The 16,472-nt window shown below is 47.7% G+C and overlaps 1 protein-coding gene and 1 long non-coding RNA gene across 3 annotated transcripts in view; both read right to left on the bottom strand.

The window, feature by feature from the left end:
* Positions 1–16,472, bottom strand: part of LOC144142667 (uncharacterized) — a 103,186-nt gene that overhangs the window by 54,752 nt on the left and 31,962 nt on the right. The gene's annotated exons all lie outside the window — the stretch shown is intronic.
* On the bottom strand, positions 178–1,896 carry LOC144141563 (uncharacterized). Its single transcript, XR_013316642.1, has 3 exons — positions 1,813–1,896; positions 1,279–1,368; positions 178–622 (listed from the first exon to the last, which is right to left on the bottom strand). It is a non-coding gene; the product is annotated as an uncharacterized LOC144141563 (long non-coding RNA).

Raw genomic sequence — 16,472 nt, 5'->3', positions numbered from 1 at the left:
ACGGATGTATGCAAAGCATTCCGAATTGTTTGGATAGTGCCATTGAACAATTTCAGACGAATTCGAGTTTGAGCTACAATTATAAGATGGTTCTCAGGGGTGCACTTTCCCAGTACAGCGTTTTTGGCATGGTTCCCCACAGAAAAAACGCAGAATGTGGGAAAGTAGAAAGAACATTTATTACAAATTCACTTCTTCATACAAAGCAGTGTTTATAGCTATGTTCCCTACATTCTCCGTTTCACTCAGTCTAGTATTACACTTGGAATTCACTCGTCTTTACGAATCCATCTTTACACTTCCCTCTTAGGTTCCTCTTTACAGTTCCACCTGAGTTGTGATTCCCACGCCAAGTTATCGTTTTTTATGTAGCACTAACAAGTTTCTAGGCCGATTGCAATCTGTCTTTTGGACAAACTTTAAATGGTATCTATAGTTTCCTGCATGAAAAAAGGCGCTTGGAAAAATTCAGAGATAAGCTTCGCAATCTACGTAGTACACAAGCAGGCACAAAATCAGGGCACGCTGAAGATTTCCCGCAGTCATCTTGTTCCCTGCTGCCGCAGATGGAGGTATATATGTGAGGGGCCGTCACTTGGATTTCCCCACCTTGAAGAGCCATCTACAGAAAATTTCAGAAAAAGAACGAAATCCAGTGCAACCATAAGCCCCTCACACCAAACCACAGGCATGTGAAGTACGAAAAATATATTGCACGGAAATGAAGACGGAGACCAGAGAATGAAATGAAAGGCCACACCAGAGGAGTGATTTACGGCCTTTCCTAATAATTTCACATCATTTCAGTAATCGTTACACCGAGTAATTTGGCCGCATTGTTCAGAACAACGCGAAGCCACTATAGTCATACCGGCCAACCTTCCCGAATTTTAATCGTGCCATGTTCCAGTTTATCTCGCGATAATGTTTCTGCATGCTCACCCAGAACATGCAGAAACTTTGGGCTACGAGATAAACTGACATACATTTGCAAAAGAGAAAACAAAAACGTTTCCGCGCCTTCATGTGGAATCACTAGTACTCGCAACAGAACGAATGTCGCACTAAACCCAGGAAACGTGCTTTCATGATGCTGACGCCACCTGCGTCACATTTTACTCTGTACTTAAACATCCTCCTCCTCCCCCCCCCCCCCCTTGTACTGGCAGTTTCATTTTGAACAAGGGTCCCACGTGGAAGCCGAAACGTTTTTCATTTAAGTAAAGTGTTCTTATCGGTGGTTTCTTCCTCGGCTATCAGTAAAAAGGAATCGCCAACTTAATTTTTTCTTCGTCCAGATGTGTTGTGGGAGAGGATACATCTAGAACTTGCACCGATCTTCAAGTGGCATTCCCAGGAGGTCTGTACCTGTAATGACTCTAAGGGTTATTTGGGTTAAAATGTAATAGGCTTTAGAGCTGGGCAGTTGGTATACATTCATAATGAAAGAACACCTTAAACTTGACAAGACGAAGAAAAGAACACAGCACAAGCACTCACTAACAACTGGAGATTTCTTCTTGTTGGCTCTGCAAAACCACGCATCTTATAGAATAGCTAGAGTTGCTGAAAAACTACAAAGCTCCATGCTGAGGAAATCGTTATGTGAATTCATAACGTTCATGTAGTAACGAACCGATAGAAAGAGTCACTAAACATGAGGCAAAATAAGATACGAAATATAACATTATAACACTTGAAGAAAGGCCTCGCATTTTTACAAGTGAATCATACTTTTGTCTGTGCAGGCCTGGGTGCCATCTTTACAAAGAATATTTGAATGAATGTGTTTTAGTCATTGCATTTTCATACCGTTGTTTCCGCTGAAATCAGACTTCATTTCAACTTGTGTCATACGCAGGGGAGTCCTGGTTGCCAGCTCAAGGAACACTGCCGGCAAGAAAAAACAGTAGTGCTGATAAGTCATAGCATAGGTAGCCAGATGCAACCACACTTTTTTAACAGCCAGGATCCGATGAGGGTGCAGAACCGATTTTTACACCTGCAGCTGTATCTGTGTAATTCGTCGCAATTTCTGTATTATCAAAAAACAACAATCAAGCAGCCTGCATGCTGGCTCATACATACCACCATTCTGTAAAGTCGCTTTACTGCACTACACTAGGATCACGCGAGACAATCATTTGCCCTGCAATACCACGCGAATAAATAAACGACTGATTTGTGCGAATGAGAATAATAAACCACTTAACATGGTGAAAATGGCCCGCTGTCTCAAAATGACTAACACCAAATTTACCCACTCAAGGAAAAGAATGAAAAAAATGAGGAGTGTTGTACATACGAAAACTTTTTATTGTGCCGTAAGGGAAACTTTCACAAAAAAGAGGCTTGTGCTGGACAAAAGTGAGTTTAGACATTTCTGGCAGCATTTAGTGGACTACTTTTCTGCAGCACACACCTTGTGTTTATCCGGATATATTACTACACTACCAATAAAATGGACACCATTCCGAATATATGCAGCGAGAAAAATGAACATTTCCCGACGACTGAAACAAAATGATAATACCCAGAAAATAGCGCGATAATATAAGACTTTAATGGGAAAAAATTCAATTATTCAAACAGAGCTACCTGACAATGACATGGGCCAATAACTCGTCAAGTGCGCCCGATGCAGCGAACAGCGTAAACAAAACGCTCAACACATGACGAAGGCGCGCAAACAGAGCAGAAAGCAGGTCACGGGCGCCGTTATCTGTGCTTTCCCGATCGTCCGCTCCAGTCTGACGCAACGAACGCAAGCCCGTGATTTCATTCAATTGCCGTCGCGGACAACAGAAAACGTCCAGCGAAGCAACCAGTTAGGTAACAAAAATCCCTCTCGAATGCTGCAATTTCAAATTGAAAAGCGCCCAGCGAAAAGATATATCCAATGAACACACCGAAACCGTCACGGGAATATACTCACCGAGTTCGCTTTCACTGGCGCCGGGGCATTGGTCCAACATGCGAACTTGATGCTGGTCGTAGAAGAACGGGCCGTGCAGCGCTGCCAGTCACAAATGGGCTCGCTGCAGCCTCCGCGACTCACGCCGACAAATAAGTCTTGTTACAGCAATCCTCGCTTCATCGTAGGGGCATCACAGCGGTGAAAAGGCTCGAGTGGCGCGAAAACGCGGCCACCGGGCCTGCCGGCGCCGCCATTTCTCTATATCCCGTCATGCAACGGAGAAATCAACGGCTGCCGGGAGAGAAGGCGCGACGAGCATCTCTTAGAGGTTACAGGGCGTTTTATAGGTTACAACGTAGAGGTTACATGTCAGATTTTGTTGATGTAACCTATAAATCATTATTGTAACCTATAAATCGCTTTTAACCTCACGCTTGTAACCCTAGAACGGACTGGTATAAAGAAAACATCAAAATGAATCCATTGTAACCTTTATTTTATAGGTTACTTCAGTTTAGAAGTTACATTAGGGGTTACCCGGATTAGAGTGTATCACCGGATTTCTCCATCATTCCCTGCTACCTCACGCGACTTTCCCTATCACTGCCTATCACCTATTACGGCTTTCACTATCACCGCCTTCTGTCACTAAACGTTATTGGTGCACCACTTTGGCACAGGTATCCGCACCAACCACCGGCCACTATTACTGGCGATATGTAGTTGGTGCGCATGGTCGATCAACCCAGAAAGAGCAGTTATTCCCGCTGAACGAAACCTCTTCTCCTTAGACCTATACTGAACAGAGTACGACGTCTGAACAGGATGAAACCGGTTGATGAAATGTGGAGAATATGGAAGTATCTCAGTCATGTTGGGTTTCTCCGCAGGTAATTTGGAAGCCGCCGAAAAAGGAAGTCCAGGCCGGAAGCCTTTTCACATTACTTCCGGCCCACTACGAGGAGCTACCAGGCTTCTGCAGCGTGCACGCTATACTTCCGCCCAAGCGGTCTTATTCAACTTCTTTATCCTGGGAGCAGCCTTTTTGCCGTTGGACTGTACTATCGGCGGTTCAATAGGCACAATCGACAGGACGACCTAACCGCGCAAGTGCCATAAAGTCTAGAACATGTCAAGGTTCATCAATGCTTAAAGAATGAAACTGCAGTAAACTCCAAGTACAAATAAAGTCCTTCAGTCGGGATGCCGCTTCATTGAAAGTGTTTTCACGTTCCCTATTGCGGCGTATAAAGAGCACATAATACCTTTTCTAACGAAGTAACACCTATAACGAAGCCAGTTCTCTGTTGCGAAAGCTTCGTTGTAACGACGATTTACTGCATCTGTGAAAAAAATGTGGTTGATGCCTCCTTCATAGGAATCGGTGAAACACGAAAGTGAAATATGCCTTGACAGGAGCATTTAACTGTTTATTGTGCATATATATGAATTTGCCATCGCTATTTATATTACGTCGGTATGGAACCGTTAGCCGCATCACGCATCACACTGGATTGCACGCGCCGGAGCATTACGTAAAACCACAGCCCCTTGAAAACTATGCGAACGAAACTGAACCGAACCCGAAATCGAAAGCAGTAGGTGGCGGAGGGTGCCTGAATTCACCCGCATCCCGCCTACAGGAAGACGCTGGCATCGAGGCGCCAACTGTCGGCGCTCATTAGTGTCATAATGAACTACTCCGCTTCACTTCTTCTAGACGGCAGCACCATCTTAATGAACAAAGTATTGCGAAAGATATAAGGCGCGTTCTTAGGCCTACTTGCGCTTGAATTCGTAGCGCAGTGGGCAGAGCACTGTGTACCTCCCGTTGCGGTAAAAGAGTTCGTGGCTCGAATCCGGGCGCAGCCGCGTCAACGGAACCTCTTCTGGTGACGTCATTTCTTGGGTCAGGTGATTTGACGTCACCTGACTTGGGTCAGGTGACGTCATTTCTTGGGCTCTGGTGACGTCATGAGGGTCAGATCTTGGCGTACCTGGGCATAAAACACTTCCTTTTTAAAATCCGGACCCTTCCACCCCGGAAGAGGGAAGGCCAGCAAAGCTGGCACTCAGGTGGGATTTGCTAAGCTGGGGTTTAGGTATGTCGGGAATTTCCTGTCTTGAATTATGAGGACAGTGGCGCGATCTCTTGTCACAGTGCCACGACGCACGCGATTGGTGGGGGGGAGACAGGGACGTCTATTATATCACGTCTACGCCAACCACGGCGCAGGTTATTTCTCCTCGCCCTGATGGTCATGCTTCACTGTGCAACACCCAAATGCGGGAAAGCCAGCTTACAGAGACTAAGCTCGTACCAAGGAGGTTAAAAAAAATTTTAACCTCCTTGGCTCGTACCATTACCCTCAGAGTTGGCTTTACCTCAAGACCCAAATGTATTTTTCGTAAGACATATTTTTGCCCGCAACGTAAGGGATTGTGGTTGTAGGGTTTAACGCACCAAAGCTACTCATGGGCTATGAGGCGCTTCGTAAATGAGGGATTCTAATAAATCTCGACCACGTGGGGGTTTTTAACATGCGCCGAGACCTCGACACATGGACGTTTCCGCTTTTAGCCTACCTAAGGTCAATGTAAGCTGCCTTATATCAAAATATGGAGGCCCTATGGCCCTGTTTTATTTTCATGATGATTGTAAAGACGATAGTCTTTCTTGAGCTACTCTAACCCACAAATTTTGGTGTGTCTGTATGTCTGTTTGTTTGACTGTCTATGACTTGATTGAGCCACCGGCCAAAGTGATACAAAATCTGCGCTATAGTCTTATAGACTCCCAGCCTAATCTGAACACCTAAGACTGGTTTCAGTGTTCATACTTGTCAACATTGTTGAACAAGAAAAGGGCATGACACAAATATAAGGCAGAAAATCAATACTTGAGTAATATTTGCTGTGTTCCTTTATTAAAAAATGATGGATGCTTGGTTTTTGCAATAGCAGATGAAATACTACTTCAACTGCAGAAAACCGTCGCCTGCTGTTGCCCGCGGCTCCTGGCGGCATTTGAGAAATCACACGGCAACAGCAACGAAAGTTTCCACAGGATAGGTTCCACGTTCTGCATGGAACGCTCGTGGAGTAGGGTAACGTGGTTCTATAAACGTTGAAGTAGGACGCCTAGATTGACGCGCTTCTAAGCCGTACTGCAGCGCTGGAATTGAGGAACCCGGCCTGTAGCAGTAGAACGCGGTAAATTTAAATTAACTTGAGCAAACGTTCAGTGTGTTTACCTTGGGAGGAGCGCGACGGAAGAGGAACAGCATGGTGGGTGAGCGGGAGAGCAAATGGAGGCATTTACTTGGAAAATTTCGACAAAGGCTATCGTCTTTTGACGACATTTGCAACGCAAGGGGCAGATACATGGCCATTTTGTTTTTGTCATACGTTAAAAAATGTTGGGCTACGTAGTTTAGCGCTTGAGATCTGATAGATCCTAACCAGACTGCTGTAAAAAAACAGCGACAACCGCTACGACTCCAACAGAACAGCAACAACATCCAGAACTTCCAGGATATCTACACCACGTATGCGTCAACGTGGTTGTACATCGTTACTTTATGTCGCACGTGCGGTCACAGCTGCATATCGCAGTCGCCGCAAGCAACAACCGTTCCTGTGGTTCGACGGTGTCACAGCCCGGGACAGCGTTTGACACTCCTGCAGATCTGCATACATTGCAAGGACGCCAGAGAGAGTGACGCTAGGCTATTTGTATGCCCTCCGCGCGTCCCGCAGTACGGCCTACCTACACCGAGAACGACGCGGGCCTCTTGTATAATTTGTTCGGCATGAGCGCTCACTGGGCGGCGACGGGCTGCTGCAACACCGCTGTCGCCGCTAGGTGGCAGGTGGGGCTCTCGCGAGACGAGCCGGGCACTCGTAATTAGGCGGCAATTAACGACCCTCCGCAGCTGCCCCGTACGCCGCAGAAATAATATACGGACTTCCCCACACGGTGCGCAAGCAACGGAACGATACGGCATGTGGTATACATGTATACTATGCCTTCGTGTTGGAGATATGTTTATTGCTGTGCGCCTTCTTTTTCCCACATTTCGCCATCTCCGATTCTCTCTCTCTCTCTCTCTCTCTCTCTCTCTCTCTCTCTCTCTCTCTCTCTCTCTCTCCTCTATACATATATATATATAGCAAAATCATGTAACTTTACTCTGATGAAGGCAAGTCCCGTTGCCGCTACGTAAGTAAACATTGTTTGTTATTGTTAATGCTGTGTATCCGACTCTTTACTTACACTATATATATATATATATATATATATATATATATATATATATATATATATCTCTTACAGTACGTGACAAGTCGACTTTTTCGGGGGTGCTAATTATCGGGCTTCTGCCGAACGGATAGAAGTCACGTTTCCGTGCCCGACTGCGCGCGGGGGACACTAATTTGGCGGCTACGCGCGTACCTGTCTGCACGGGTGCGCTGTTTAATTAGACTTGCTCCTTTTTCACCTAACTGGGTGTGAACTGTGAAGCCGTATCGGTCTTTCAAGAACTGTGTCGGGTCACTCAATTACTTGGGAATTTTTTTTTCTTGTTTCCGTTGGAGGAGGTGGAGGAGGAATGCCTTTAATGATGAAGAGATGTCAGCCTGGCAGCGAGCTTGGCTTGCCACTCCACATGAACATGAGAGGTGCGAAAGTGAAAGGAAGCGAAGACGCAAAAACTCATACAGACACTGCAAACGCAAATCAGCGCACAAACTGACAGACGCAGGATCACACACACAGCACACAAAGAGAATTAAAGTTAAGGAAAAGTTTCGCAGGGTTTTGTTCAGGCCGGAGTCACGGAGAAATGACACCAAAGCGCATGCACTCCGTGTTGCCATGGACCAATGGCGTCGCAAAGCTTCAGTGGTGCATCAGCACGCAGTCCCAAAGCTGTCTTCAAGGTTAGCCGGGGGGTGTCATAACGGGGACACACACACAGTACATGTTCTATGTCCTCACGAAATACGTGAGTTAGGGGAGGCAACTCGGCGTGTCTTGTGCAAGTAGTGGCTGGTAAAAGCGACGTTGAGGCGAATACGGAGAACAGCTGCTTCGTCGCGCTTTCCCAGACCACACTGCGTTCGGAAAGTGCAGGCGAGATCAATTCTGTACAATGGCTGATAATTTTTTGTTCCGTCCGTCCATATTGAGAATTGTAACTGCCGCGCCACGGAGTACGCAAGTGTCGCGGCGTCACGTCAAGAGAAAGGAATCGGGATGATGACACTAGATTGGGTGTGGGCTTTTTAATCAAGCGGGTGCTCCTCCAGTGCTTCACTGAGGGAAAAAAATTCTGGCATAATTTCGTTTTCTTGATTGTTTTTAAGCTAGGAGAATTGGAAGAATTGCTCGCACAGCTACATGAAATAACATGCAATGTCTTCCACTTAAAATTGGTAGATATTCAAAAGGCAGGTAATGGCGGCAGCTGTTGTGACAAATTTGAGCGCGCTTGTAATAACAGGCATGTAAGGAAGCGGGCTAGGCAGGCCATTAAAACCCTAATAATAAGGAGAAGAATGCTTCGCAATAAAAAGTTGCAGTTGACATCTAAGTGTAGATCTAAAGTCGTAGGACGACATAGCGTTACTTTGACACCGAGGGAGTGTCTTGGAAGGGAGTCGTTGCATTTATGATTTCGGCTTCCCAAGCACTGACGGGCAGCAGAGAGAGCGAGACTAGCCGCAACGGTTTTTAATCGCTGTGGCACAGGAAAGACAGAGGGCATCTACGCTTGAGGATAAGACGTGGGCGTGAAAGGCTCCAGCTGCGGTATGTTGGTCAGTTTGAGCTAGAAGGTGGCAATGCAAGTGTTTTGTTTATTATCCAACGTCGTGCGTGGACTGAATTTTAGTTTTTGCTAAAAAAGAGAGTGGTACAGCGAGAAGACCATTTTGAGCGAAGAATAGTGGGAGTTTGGGGAGGGGAGGTTAAAAAGATGGTAGGGAGCTCGAGGGGTGAACCCAAAGTCCGGAGACCACATGCAGCAGCGACATCCCTGGCCCTCTCAGTCAGCCCCGCTGGTTTTGACGTAACCAGCTGGTCAAAGCTGCCACATCCCATGTCTCGATAGAAGTAGAATATGTGAAGTTTTAGTTGTCCTCCCCCCCCCCCCCCCCCTAAAGAATACCCTTGAACATGTTTAGGTTTCCTGGAACAGGCTCGACATTTCTGCCCATTAAGCACAGTTTTAAGTTATTATATAATGTTCCCCACCAATCATCTTTGCCTATTCATACTTGTGGATGTGTGTATTCGTTCATCCTGCGCAGGGTTCGCCATTCCTCAGCGTTGAGAACTTCTTGCGGCACGGAACAGTATTCCTAGGCGTAGGATGAAGACAAATTCCCATAGTTTTCGTCGAAGGGAGTACAGTAGTCGTCTCAAGGAGCATGGTATGCGAGTTCACGTGCTTCTTGGTCTGCTACCTCTCTCTCTATCAGACCCTCGGGTCCGGGTGCCAATGTAATGTTGAGAGCTTTCTTCATTTCAGACGGGAGAAATTTTCCGAATCGTTCGGTACACTGCCAGCAGCCAACACGGCCTTTTAACGGCCTTTTAAGAATTTGTTGCACGACCGCACTATAGTTGGATTGGCTCCAGTGTCCGCTTTTAATGGCGAAGCCCCATAGGGCCTAGGGTTACTAAGTCACAGTACTAAAACACCCGGGCGCTTATTTTTCAACCCCTCGCGCTGGAACGTTTCATCTCTGTGGGCAAAAACGCGTATAAAAGAACACACCAGGACGCTTCCAATGCCTTGCACCAACGCCTTGCACTTGAAAGCTTAGTGCTTCCAACAAGCCTGTACCCCCAATGGTTTTATCTCTGTGGGCAAAAGCGCCAAGGCTCCAAGAATACACTTATACACTGCATGATTCGCTGCTCCCCAGGTTTCGCACTAGTGGCCGATACGACTAGGTTATTTCTGCTCCACACTCCTTTTCCGCACTCCAGTTGCCGCGGCGCTGTATCACAGATTCAAGCGAGCCCGTCCATTGGGCTGCCTCAGTCGTAACTTCCGCTTGTCAGGGACGATGTATTTCCGCGTGCGCTTGATGAGCAGGGCTGATAGTGGATGGCCATCACTGACGAAACAATCGAAAAATGAGCCTGATTACGCTGTCGTGTTGACAGTCAAACGGCAATTAGACGATAAGACGACTCTATCTTCCCTACAAGTTTCATTCACTTGTCATAACTATTCAGATTACAGCAGTTGTAAATGCTCCGGAATTTTCGACTGTGTTCGGAGTTCTATGCGGAAGGAGCATAGTGACAGGACATGGGTGGAACTCGTGAGTTGAAAAATTATCGCTAAGCAAATATATGATGTTTGACCGCTAAGACGACTATATAACCGTAGGGAGTTTCGTCTCTACCGGTGTCATAAATAATTATTAGCAGCAGTTGTAATAAAAAAAACAGTAGTTAATTTCACTGTCATAGGAATCAGTAAAACACGACAGTGAAATGTGCAGCGAAATCTGCAGCTGAGCATGATTTCTGAGTCGGCGGTTGTCTTGTGGGTGTGAGCGACGTCCTGCTGGCGGGTCGCTTCGGCAAAGGTGTACTGGCGTCATTTCCACGACGGATATGACGTCAGTGAAATCTTGGTGTATCCTGGCACAAAACACTTTCGTGTTAAAATATAAAACCCGAAAACGAACAACCCTAAATAACGTACTCTTTAGTACTAAAGGGTGCTTCTCCGCAAGAAGACACTATGTGCAGGGGTGCACCCTTTACAGGCCACTTGCTTCGGTGTACAGGCGTCACTTCCGTAATGGATATGACGTCAGCTAGATCTTCGTGTACCCGGAAATAGAACACTTTCATGTTTTAAAAAAATGGCCGGGTACCTGCTCATTTTGCGGCAAATCTCGTCCGAAGACGATAGATCTCTGCCGATCCTCCCACGTAATTGCGTCACTTCTGTCACCTGCCCACCTCTCCCATTCGTCCCCTCCCGTCTCGCTCGTCCCACAATAAACACGGTGGAGGCTAGTTAAAGTTAATTCAATTTTCCAGCCTTCCAGTGCTCGCTCGCCATCCACAAGAACCTTTCGTCACTGTTGGACTTCTTACAATGCCGCCGCGAGGTCTAGACCCCCGCACGAGTGATTTTTGTACTTTTGAGCCAAAACATTGTTTATAACGCGTTTTTTATTTGCTATCGCAAAAATCCAGCACCCATGTATATATAATTGAAAATACCACCTTCAAAATACCACTTATGAAAAACGAAAATAGCACTTATGTGTTGACGTTCTGCCTAAAACATGCCTAATATTTTCTGTTTGCTGAACAATGTTGATAAGTAGGAAGTGTGTTTTAAGATTTTGTGGTTTTGAATGGTTTTGCCTCTACGGTAAAAGCTCGTTAATTCAAACTCGGTTAATTCGAACTTCCAGTTAATTCGAACTGACGCCGTGGTCCCGCCGTAGCCCTGTATATTTCAATGGGGAAATCTCCCGATAATTCGAACGCGTCGGTATACAGAAAGGTTAATTCGAAGTGGGATCCCCTGGTGTCCATCGCTCCTCGCAGAAGAAGTCGCCCCAGAGTTATGAGTTATTACAATGTGTTGCAAATTCAAACCAAACCAAATTTACTAGAGATGCAAAACAACGAAACAGAAAAACAATACGTGGAGCGCGTGATACGCTCCTGCAACAGCTTATTTCGCTTCTACAGAGGGCGCAGTGCAACCGGCGCCAGTGTTCCGTCGCATACCATTATTTACGAAATCACCTCCCACAAAAGTCTAGTAGCGCCTAATTCGCGATTACGAGCTCAGAGGTAGCTTCTTTGTGTTATGCCTGTGCAGTGTGGCGCGATTTCCATTTATTCTAGTGCCCGCCCGTTAGTTCGAACTCCGCTTAATTCTAACAATTTTATGATCTCCTTCGAGTTCTAATAAACGAGTTTTTACTATATAAATATGTCGTCTCTAATAACCTGAGTCCGCCGCTCCGCAATCATTCCAGCAGCATCTCAGAGCCACCGTGAAACCTGCCCGACAGCTTCATGTTCGTATGCTAATATAAGGCTGTAATCCTCCCAAGTGTCATTAGGCTAATTAAGTGAGAAGTATGCGAAATTGCCAGTAACAAACAATCGTGTTTTGTCCCTCGCACTCGCGTGGACTGCGCCCCCGTCAGTTCAGTTTAGCGCTTTGCTAGCGCGTCGCAGCTTCGCTGTATATTCCTTTTCCAAGCGTAGATTGGGGGCCATGCTATTAAAAAAATCAAATTGAATATTTTTTAACACGAAAGTGTTTTATTCCGGGATTCACAGATTTTACTTACGTCAGATCCGTCACGGAAGTGACGCCAGTACAACGAAGCAAGCGGCCTGTATATGGTGCACCCCTGCACATAGGGTCTTCTTGTGGGGAAGCAACCTTTAGTACCAAAGAGTACGTTATACTTTGCGTTCTTCGCTTTCAGGTTTTATATTTTAACACGAGAGTGTTTTATGCTGGGATACACCAAGATTTCACTGATGTCACATCTGTCACGGAAATGACGCCAGTAAACTTTTGCCGAAGCTACCCACCAGCAGGACGTCGCTCGCCAAGTACACCTGCAATACAGCCCCCGACCCGCAAACCATGCTAAGCTGCATATTTCGCTGCACATTTCACTCTCGTGTTTTACCAATTCATTGGGCAGAGGAATCAGCCGCAATCTTTTATTTGTATTTCGCACACCAACTTGTAAGGATTACTTTAAGTCTGAGCGTCACACAAATCACCGACTGTAATTGGGGACTTAATCCGGCCCGTGGTTTACCCGCCGCGGTGTCGCAGTGGCTCTGTCGTTGTGCTACTGAGCATGAGTACGCGGGTCCGATTCCCGGCCGCTTTTCTGATGGAGGCGAAAAGCGAAGACTCCCGTGAGCTCGAGATTTCGGCGCACGGTGAAGATCTCCAGGTGGTCAAAATTAATCCGGAGCCCTCCACTACTGCGCGCCTCATCGCCTGTGTAGCGCCCTGGAGTTAAACCCTACAATCAATCGAACCATGTCTTTAAAGTGTAACCACTTCCACTGTGGTGTACCTACGATTTCAAGTCGCCCTTGCGTGAGGTAAAACTTAGTGTTTTATGAGTCTGGCCAAGGGTATATAATCCTTTAAAGTAGACACAAGCTTTTTCAGTATGCAACATTTTTTACCATGTAAAATTTTGTTTTTTGTGCATTTTTCTCGATTTACAGAATAGGTTGGGTCAATTTCATATAGATACAAGCCAGCAGGCAGACGAAAATTCAACTGCGATTTTCAACCTTCCCTTGTCCATTAAGTGTCGAACGGGCAAAAACTCAACTTATGCGGAACATGTAGTTCAGGAAATCGTTCCTAAACTTCGGAAATGGATGCGAGTGAAACTCAGAGACCACGCCATGAAGAATGCCCTGTCTATCCTCTATCTAGTCGTCACTTATTTGGCTGCGGACCCGGGAAACATGGTGGTGTCAAGCTAGGGAGCCGACTTTTCAGACCCCAGAAAGCATCGACATCAATACAACGCGTTACGCCTTCACAGGAATCACGACCCGGTGTTTCCACCTACGCCACAGCAACGTCAAGGAAACGGGCGGGAAATTTGTTTTCAATCGTCCAAAGGTTCCCGTCTAACATTGGAGTGTCTTCACAACGCCCTCGTGGAAGCCTCGGTAAAGGCAGTCGTTGACGGCGCCTGGACAGGAACGTAGGTCGCCGGGGTCGAGAAAGCGAAGAAGATGCAAGGAAGAGGAGAGAGTTGGAAAAGGATGAGGAGGGTGAGGAGAGAGGTGCGAGCACACTGTCGGGATGGCGCGCGCCCGCCGGGCCGCCCTGCGCAAACACAGCGGCGGTTCCGGGAAGCGGCGCATGCAGGCAGGCAGGCGTTTGGGTCTCAAGCCGCGCGCGTTCGCCGCGTCGCCGCCGCCCGCTCCATCCCTCCCGGACTCCAACGGCAAACACGCGCTGCTCCGCACGCCTGTCTGTCACGCTGTCCATTTGCCGCGACAGCTCCGGTGCCCGTCCATGCAAATCGCCAACATTCCGAAGCGCGCGCGCGCGCGCGGCAGATTCTATCCCTCTCTCCCTCCTTCTCTCTAGACGGCGATGACTGCGCGACGAGCGACGTCGTCGTCATATTGCATCCCGGGACCGAACACCTCCTCTCTCCCTTCCTCCGCCTCGAGCACCGCGACCCCGAGCCCGAGCCCGCGCCATTGTCGATCCCCGACGTACCACCCCTCCTCCCCTTCACGGTAGAACAATGGGACGGCCCGAGAAGAGAGCTCCCGCTGCTGCCGCTGCCACTCCCGGCCTCTTCTTTCGCCCAAACTCAATGGATTTTTTTCCCGGAGCGCGCACGGGGGTACACAGCGCCCTCGCGCGGGCGCTCTCCTCTGCTCTGGTCGTCGTAGTCGGGATCAACGTTTATAAGTATCTAAAAACGTTGGTCGGGATGACATCTCGACAATAGGTTTTGCGGCGGCCGGACAAGTTGTTGTCGCGCGGTAACAAAGCGCCTGTTAAAGCTGTCAGCCCCTCGCGAACTCGTAGAGAGCAGAGCAGGTCGGCCCCTGCCTCCCCTCCCCCCTTTTCAAGCGTTGTTCGAGGCAGTGGGGAGGGAGGGGTTGCCGCGCCCCGTTCCTTCCCACGACGAGGACTACCATGGCAGCTGGTCGCGCGCCCCGAACCTCCCCCCTCCTGACTCGTTTCACATTAAACGGTTCATTTCTCCGTTTTATTGAGGGAAACTCGCGTCTCGCCCCTTGAGTCGGAGTCGCAGGGAGCAGGAGGTCGTCTTTTCTTCGACTGTTAATACGTGTCTCCCACCACATACCGTGTCCGACGGGCTCGTGTTCGGCCTTTTTCGCGGAGAGAGAAAGAGCCGAGGTTTGTTTGGATTCTCCCGCCGTGAGTAGATGGCTGTCGCGACAACCACGCGGCCCGTTTTAGAGAAAGAGAATAATGCAGCGCGACAGCCACGATTGACGGAGTTAAAAGTGTACGTGGGGCCGGAGGGGTGAAGAAAAGGCTCGTGCGCTCTTCGTGTTTGGTTATTTCTGTTTTGCGTTCTTGAGCGTCGCAGGTTAGCCCTCCTGTCGTGCAGTCTTTAAGGAGTACAAGTGCCCCCTACACGTCTATATCTTGGACCCCCACCCCCTCCAACGTGGCATATGGGAAGAGCCTGAACAAGGTGAACGATGAAGATTTCAACTGAACGAATACGTGACAAGTATACCGTATTTATCAATGGTTATAAGTGACAGGAGAAAGCGATAACGTTTTAATTAGCTCAACCTATCTGACTTGCTACGTAAGATGACGATGAGGAAAGTTCAGCTTTAGCACGCAGGCTGGAAACAACAGCTATTTCTGAGTGTATCCGAAGCATTCAGAAGATTACTGCCCTGTAAAAAGCGTGGCGCCATGTTGGAGGATGTCGGCGAAGAAACGACCGCATTACGCAATGCTGGAGGGGAGACGTCAAGACACCTTCACTGAAACGGCATAGCGGGGGAGCGTACGTAAACCTTGGGTTCACGTATAAATATAAAAAAATTGGGCACAGGTGGGATGAAGCTCGTGGAATTTAAAAAAAATGCATTATTTGAGTAGTCCACATTAAACCGGATATGTTGTAAAGCTCTTTCATCGAGCTTTGACAGGCCGCCTGGCACCCGGAACTTGCAGTCGTGGCCAATGGCGTTAATCGTCATCATCAGCATCATCATCCTGCTTGTGTCCATTGCATGATGAAGATCTCTCCAGCATCTTGCAGCGTTTTTCTGTCCTAATAGCTGTATAGCAGTGCCCTAGCTCATTATTTGCCTCCGAATTTTCTGCTTTCGTCTCTACATCGGGTTAATGGTTCTCCTCTACTCCTAGTACCGTTTATCGGTAGCCATTCTGTTACCTCGATGATACACCGGTTGTCGGGTCTGCGCATTACTTTTCAAGTCCAGGGCCTTCACAGTTTGATATGTCCCGTCCGCTTTGGTCCAAGTCGGCCGAAACTCATCGCCACGGAAAAGGCGAGAGCTGCAGCGACTCGTCTCGTCTCGCAAATTAAAAACCGGGTCAAATTGTGGACGGATAACGCAGATCCGTCTTCCTCCTCGCTGTGTATACCAGGGGTCGTCCGTTTCCGGTAAGAAACGATTTCTCCCGATCTGTACGCCCCGAACATGTTTCGCGAGAATCGTGTTAAACCTGATTTCTTCCAGAATGAACCATTTCAAAGTAGCCATTAGCACAATCGTGGGCTGAAGGTTAGCTGTTTTCAACCAGGGCTGCAAGCAAGCCCCACAAACCCAGTTTTCGAGCCCATTGAGTTTTGGCACGACTCTGCCGCTCGCTACCCTATAGGCTGGCAAATGTTGCACTGCCATGGCTGCGCCTACAGCTAACGGAAGCCGTGATGTCGAGAGAACTTTCTCCCGGCTGAGGTACGTTCAACGATCGGACAGGTCTCCCTTAGCGACACCCTTATGTGTTAAACGTAATTA

This window comes from Haemaphysalis longicornis, unplaced genomic scaffold (genome assembly GCF_048455015.1).
Source record: "Haemaphysalis longicornis isolate Haplotype H1 unplaced genomic scaffold, Haemaphysalis longicornis Haplotype H1 scaffold_6, whole genome shotgun sequence".
Taxonomy (NCBI): domain Eukaryota; kingdom Metazoa; phylum Arthropoda; class Arachnida; order Ixodida; family Ixodidae; genus Haemaphysalis; species Haemaphysalis longicornis.
Note: the sequence above shows the minus strand (reverse complement) of the source record. Positions and strands in the feature narration are given on the sequence as shown.